At 31.0% G+C, this 7,475-nt stretch overlaps 1 pseudogene; it reads right to left on the reverse strand.

Moving 5' to 3' along the window:
- Window positions 1-560: 560 nt before the first annotated feature.
- LOC124939046 lies at window positions 561-1,428 on the reverse strand (annotated as a pseudogene).
- Between the last annotated feature and the right edge of the window lie 6,047 nt (window positions 1,429-7,475).

Raw genomic sequence — 7,475 nt, forward strand, 5'->3', positions numbered from 1 at the left:
TCTAATTGGGAAACAATTAAATGGATTTTTCAATATTTTGGTCATACTCCTTCATGAGATCTCTCTTCGTCCAATTTTTGAACCAACTCTTGTGCATACTTTGATGCTGACTATGCACGAGTCATGGTGATTCGTCGCTCAACAATTTGATGTATTTTTCTAAGTGACAATAAATGTTGGAACTCTAAAAAAATAACAAGGAGTTGTTGTACATATATGATCTTTGTTGGAGATTGTCTGAAACGTCCCTACTCATATAATATAACTACTACTCAAACAGATATATCTATTAATATTGATATCACTAACGGAAGCCATACAATATAGGTCCTGTTCAAAAGATAATTCATTCCAACTTTTATTTGCATGCTGTATTCCCCATTTTCCAAACAAACATTGTTGAATGTTCGTCCAACTTTATACTAATCTTTGAAAAATATTGCTCAATTGGGTCGTTCTCTGTTTAAGGGAAATGATGTCCTTCTATATAACTAGACACTACCTCTTTTTTAGCTTGATACCTCCTTATCTTTAGTTCATTCAAAGATGGATTTTCATCATTCTGGTCTGTTGAGCATTTCAATGTTCTCAAATCTTTTTACATGTGAAACATAGAATTGAAATCAGTTTAAACATGAAAAGAAAATGAAACCATAGTTTCCAAAAGCACATAATTAAAGAAGTTCAGTTGCAATCCTCCACATGTAAGTGTTACTAGGATTGCACTCAAAGTTCTTATCACCCCCAAAGCCATACTTGGTCTGGTAACCTGGATAGTCGCTTAAATTAAATCTTACTTCGCGAACCAAACTAAGACCTTCATCTGATGCCAATTGATTAACATACCAATCCCTATGAAATCCAGTTGTCTTGTGGGAAATGTGAATTTCTCCATCCATCTTTATCATCCTTTTTGCATTCGATAAGAAATTCCTTACCAGTTCCCTATGTTTCCTGATAACAGACCACCACCAACAACAGATTAAACTCATAATCACAAGTTGAATATATATAGATAGAGGTTATTGAATATTGTACTTTAACATGATATTGCGTGGTTCATTGTTGTTTTTGAACCCGAAATAAGGGAAGTTGTAGATGATGCGATCAAATTTGATGAACCTCAGGCTTGGATGGTTAGACATGGTGGTAGCGTCCACACCATGTATGACTCTTGCTCCACTCCTTTCCAACTTGTGGATATTTGCAATGGAATTTCTATAGTTACAGCGCAAGAACTCAAAAGAATTAAGAGAAGTGGCGATTTTTAGAAGCAGAGGAACCAAAAGCGGTAGCTAAGGAAGCAGAGAAAGAGAAATCTCCTTCCCCAACTAGCAGTATTCTTTGTTGATTGTTGTAATGCTTCAACCAAATAGTCTGATGATGATGACTCTCATCCTTCCAAATAGATGAAAGAATTTGCCCCATTTCACCAATACATATGTCTCTGCATGTTCAGGAAATAAAGTTTAGAGATTCAAATTCATTTCTGAGATTACCCAAACCTTAGAATACAAAACAAACATTATTATTTGGATTGTTGCATTTTTCTATGAGATTGAATTAATATATCATCTTTTAAACCTTTCATCACATATAATAACTGACTATTGTAGTATTGTTACTTATTAGATTTCCTCCTCAGAATATTATTGTCTGTTGTTGCATGTTCAGGAAATGAAATATAAAAAAAAAGTGATCAATGTTAGTTTAAACCCATTAATGCTCTTGTATAATAGATTTAATTATTGCAACAAAATTTGTTCAATGATATGTATAGAGAATGAAACCTGTGATTGACGACGAGAGTTAAACCGATTTTAGCATCAAACACTCAACATTATTTCTCAAGTAGATAGAGAAATGAATGTTTTGGAAAATTTATAATAGTTAGAGGAGCTAGATCAAGAGATTGTATCAAATGGGGAGGAAAATAAAAGAAGACTTGAAGAAGACTAGGAATAGGAAATAAATAATAGTTTAAAAGAACTAGATGAGAAAGTTAAAGTGAGGAATCAATGCTTTTGAGATAAAAGATCAATGTACCTAAATCCACTTGTATAAAAGAAAACTCAAGTATTGAATTTTTAATTAAATAAAATATTATACAAACTTCTTTTTCTAAATGATATATCTATATTTAAATATCATTTCTAATTAGAAATAATTTTATTTATAATATTTATTTATCATGAATAATTTATAACATTCATTAATAAATTCAAAATTCATTCTCGTTTTAACTTGAAATTGATTATTTGATTGTGTGTGACCAGTTAGGTCCAAGAGTATTTAACCGATTATGCTTTATAAAGTTAATTGTTACAAAATTTGACAAAGTGTTAACCTATCAAATACAATTTACCTATGAATCAAATTTTCAATATAATTTTTTTTAATTAAATATAACTTAGTTTGACAATCCACAAAGTCACGGCCTCCTCTTCTAAGAAATTTAAAAATATTAAAAAATAACTATTAGAATATATCATTACCCCATACAGAATCGACCCAAAGATTCGAATTCCCCTTACAATAATTTTGACCGGTGCGATTATATACCAACATTAATGTGTCGAATCCCCATCGCAGTTCATTTTGAAGTTAACCATTTAATCATAAATAATCAAACTCTTAGTAAACTGCACCAAAAAAATCTTATTTGAAAAAAAAAACATATACGAAAGAATTGACCCTAAGGAGAACCATGCCAAAATAAAGCATTAATGATTGTTAAGTGAGTATTATTATTGCCCCTTCCTTTTGTTAGCTTTAAATAAAAATAAGACCTTGACAGAAAAAAAATTATTTAGGTCTATTGGTTCTTACTCGGAGAATTATAATTTATTTGGTGGAATTTTTTAAATGGGAGTTAAAGTAAATACTCTCCCAAGTGAAAAACATCATAAAATTTAAAATAGTTGTTATTTTTTTTAATGTTTTTTATAAATGTTCAATTTTATTAGAAGGAAAGATGGGAATTCTTTATAGCAAAAAGAATATTGTAATAACGGGAGGTTATTTTGAACATATATTCTATTAATGTAACATAATTTTATGATTTTTATTTTTTATTTTTTTGAAAAAAATGTCAACTTTGATTCAAAAGAGATGCGTTCAAATGTTATAAAAGAGAGAAAAAAAATAAGAAAATAAGAAAACAACGTAAGAATCTTAAATGTCAATAAGATTAAAAATTTTACATCTCGTACATGTCCCTTTTTTTCGGATTGAAACGAACACGTGTAACATAAATCCTTTGAGAAGTTCGCATCCATAACTTTTCCCTTCGAAAACTCTTATATTTATTTCTTTCCAGATTTTCAACCCCGAGCATGCCTAAAAAAGAATAAGAATTTTCCGAAGAGAATGAAGATTTTTTATGTTGTAGGTTTAGTAAAGTAAATAGTGTCATAAAAAAAGTAAGTGAAATATGTGTATTGGGTCTTCTCGTCGTTCCTATATTAATTCCCATGAAAAAAATGACTTTCTTAAATAGTTTTGACAAACCTTTCATAGCCACCGTGAAAAGGATGGGTGATAAATGATCTCCTTGTATAAGCTCTCTCGAGCTCTTGAAAAACTCAGACACCATACCGTTGATAAGAATTGAGAACTTAGGTTCAATAATAAAAGTTTTGATCCACCTCCTCCATTTCACTCCAAAACACAACTTCTTAAGAAGAAAAAATAGAAAATCCCAACTGACGTGATCAAAAGTTTTTTCGATATCAAGTTTACAAAGACATCTCATCCATTTTCTTCTAATAATAGAGTCAATGCACTCATTTGCAATGAGAGAAGTGTCGGCGATTGTCTATTTTGTACGAACGACATCTGGTTAGGAGAAATGAATTATGACAAAAGAACTTTGAGCATATTAGTTAAAGTTTTCGCAAATATTTTATAAAAGTTTGTCACAAGGCTAATATGTCTGAAGTGTTTGAGTTACTTAGCCCCTTGAATCTTTCTAACAAAGACAATAAAACTAAAATTTCAACATTTCTTAAAGGAAGTTGTAGCATGAAAGTGCTTGAACGAGCTCAAATAGTCCTCCTTAATGAAAGCGATTGTGTATGCATCCAAATCAGGTGTTTTGTCTCCATCACAACTTGTAATAGTTTCCCAAATTTCCTTAGTAAAATCTTGCTCGATAGAGGACTTTTGTTGCTCGCTAATATTATTATAGTCGTTCCTCCTAAAATTGATCTCTCGTAAACAGACTCTATGAGAAGCCTCTCATAGAAAGAGAGAATATAATCACGAATGGAGTTTTTCTCGATGATCTCAATCTCGTTCACCTTAAGGATAAATATTTGATTATATTTTATTCGATAGTTTGTAAATTTGTGGAAGAATCTGTTATTAGAATCCACCTATTTAAGCCATTTATACCGTGATTTTTGTTTTGCATTATCTTTTTCTCATTTATAAAAAAAGTCGAATTTTTCCATGAGGGTGTATCTACTAGTGGTTTCAGCTTTAGTCACATCTCGTTCTTCATCCAATTTGTCAATGATATCAATATCTCGGGAAACATTAGTAATGTTAGAACGAAGGGAGACAAAGTTGACTTGCCTCCATTTTTTAATGAAAAAAATGAGATTTTTAAGTTTAAAAAATGATAAATGATGGTCTCCCCACAACCGGTGAGTGATCCACCCACTACTTCCCCACATCCGACACAAAATTAAGATCCGAGAGAAGAGTGTTTTTGAATATGAAATGTGGTTTAAGTTGGGAGGTTTGACCGCAGTTTAAAAAAAAGCGGTTTGTAGTCGGAAAAATGTCTTGTTCTAACATATTAGCTTGTTGGGTGGTAAAGATTCTCTCATTCGGAGTTGTAAAGAAATCTATCGATGCAAGACATATTTTCATTGTTGCTATCACTTTTCCTTGTAAACTTGGCACCCTCGAGAATAGGGTCAATGAGAAACGAGTCGTCAATGAACATGTTGAACAAGTCCATCTCCGTTGTGAAACTACTTGAGTTTTTTTCTTTCGCTTGGCGTCCTAACCAGGTTGAAATTGCCACAAAAACACTAAGGTATGGACCATTGATTTTCTAAATCATATAACTCCTAGATAAAAGTAGGCTTCTTATTATAGTCGACCGGGGTCATAAACACCACTACATGCCCATATGTTCCATTTGGCGACGCACTTGAACTTAATGAATATTGAAAATTCCTCAAAAATAGTTTTTTTTCCGCATGAAAGAGATTTGTGTTCCAAAGAACAGGGATTTTGCCCGAATATCCATTAGCATTTAAATTCACCCATTAAAATTTTTTCTTATAGTTAAACCGGTAAGAAGGTTTTCCTCGAAATTCGAGACTATTGTTTTTTGAAGAGCAATAATATTGCAATTACAAGAGCTAATGAATGAAAAAGCAAAACTTCATTCTCTAGAGTTATTCAAACTCCTCACATTCCATGAGATTATCTTTTTGACATAAATAACATTGGGTTGATTGAGTTTCCGAATCACAATTCCAGGTGATGCTTGGGTGGTAACAATCGTGTTAGTTGTCTCTACAAGGATCGCGATTTCTCTATCGTAATCCGAGTTACAAATTAATTCCTTACACATTTGTTTTAGGGTATTTGATGCATTCGATCTGCTATCTACGACTTCAATGTGAACATATTTGTGAAATTCATCATAATATCAAATTTCCCTTCAGATTAGTCGTTAGTGCTTTTTTGAGAATTGTTAATATCAAGTGGTGTCACCTGCACTTAACTAGTTACTTTTGGGGGATTCAATACTGAAGGGTAGTGTGGTGAAAAAAGGGGGAAATGTAGTTGGGTGGTTTTTAAATTTGATATATGGAGGAATAGTTTGTAATAGGAGGTTCAAGAGGTGAGTTTGCGTGAATGGAAAAAAAGTGAGAAAAATGGTGTGGTATAAATGATGGGTGAAGATATGATTGTGGTAGGAGGGGTTGGGTGAGAATAGGGTTAGTGGTGGCCGATGGGGGCTAATACGCCGATGAGTTTGGGTTACGATGTATGTTAGATGACATATTATGCTTGCGTCTTCTCGTGTAAGATATTATGGGAATGTTATATCAGTTGGAATTTAGATCGAAAAGAGATTGAGCCATATAAATAGGTATGATTATATCAGGAGAAGGCAGATTGAGTTTTATATTATATTTGCTTTAGTTGATCATTTATCATTATTAAATTGAAATGAGTTGGAAGTTGTCTTCAATTATGTATAATTGTTGGATCTTATTGGTTATATTTTAAATTTTATAAATTTATTATATTTCATAATATTCTAATTAAATTCTCATTTGTTTATCAGATTTTAGGGATGTTGTTTTTTATTATTTGTAATTTTTATTTAAATTAAATGAAAATTAATTTTTATTTAAATTAAATGAAAATTAACTATCATTATAAAGAAAAAAATATGACTAATTTTGAAATGTTCATAATTTATACCAAATTATTTTATACAACACAAAGTCATTATACTAAAAATGCGAAACTTAATCCATATCCCTATAAATTTCTGGTGATTTATAAAGTTGGAAAAAATCGGTGAACATTTAACAACCAAAGTATGTCATTAAAGAATATTCACAATGTCATTATTATGATAATGTCGGAGATTAGATCCGAAAAACTTGTCGTGTGGAGATCTTATTACTCTTTTTGATAATTTTCAAATCAATTAATTATTCCACTGTATTCAATTTATACTTAACTTTTTTTCATGTTATGCTTTAAACGTTGGGCTTAAATGATATTTTATTAAATGAATCATTTATAAAAAATTATTCAACACAACGGTGTAAGTCAAAATGAAATTATGAAATACTCTTAAAATCATTTTTGAAATATGTGTTTCAAACGTCGGTCTATTGAATAAAATATATGCTAGCATAATTGATCTTACTTTATTCATAAATAAAATAAAATGTGAGGGACGGTAGTGCCAAAGAAAGTAGGACATAGTTTACTAATTACATGAGATAAAATCTTTACTTTAAGATATGCTATCTTTTATGATAAATAATTTATTATAAGAGATAGTGAGAGTATATTAGAATTTAATAAAGTTTAGTGTACTCAAAATTGATGAAGCATGACACTCATGAACCTCAACCATGTCTGCATAAGAATCTTGAGGATTCAACTTTCAAATACATGTTCCTTGTAGAGTCATAGGAGAGACCCCAAATACATAATCTTGCTTTGTCAATCCACAATAGTCATAGAAGATAAGGCAATCATAAAAGATTTCAAAATCGGGGTAATGTTTGAAGGTAATAAGATTAATCAAAAGTTTGAAGAAATCGAAATATTATGTCATTTCTTTTTCTTTCGAGCTTCCCATTCAATGTCGGAGGAATGATAATATTATCTTCAACAATCTCACCTTTCCTAAATATTCCCGTTCCATGTTGGAAGTTCTTGTTGTCTGACACCTGAATCGGCATTGCAATACTTGTCCCCCA

The sequence above is a fragment of the Impatiens glandulifera genome, chromosome 5, assembly GCF_907164915.1.
Source record: "Impatiens glandulifera chromosome 5, dImpGla2.1, whole genome shotgun sequence".
NCBI lineage: Eukaryota > Viridiplantae > Streptophyta > Magnoliopsida > Ericales > Balsaminaceae > Impatiens > Impatiens glandulifera.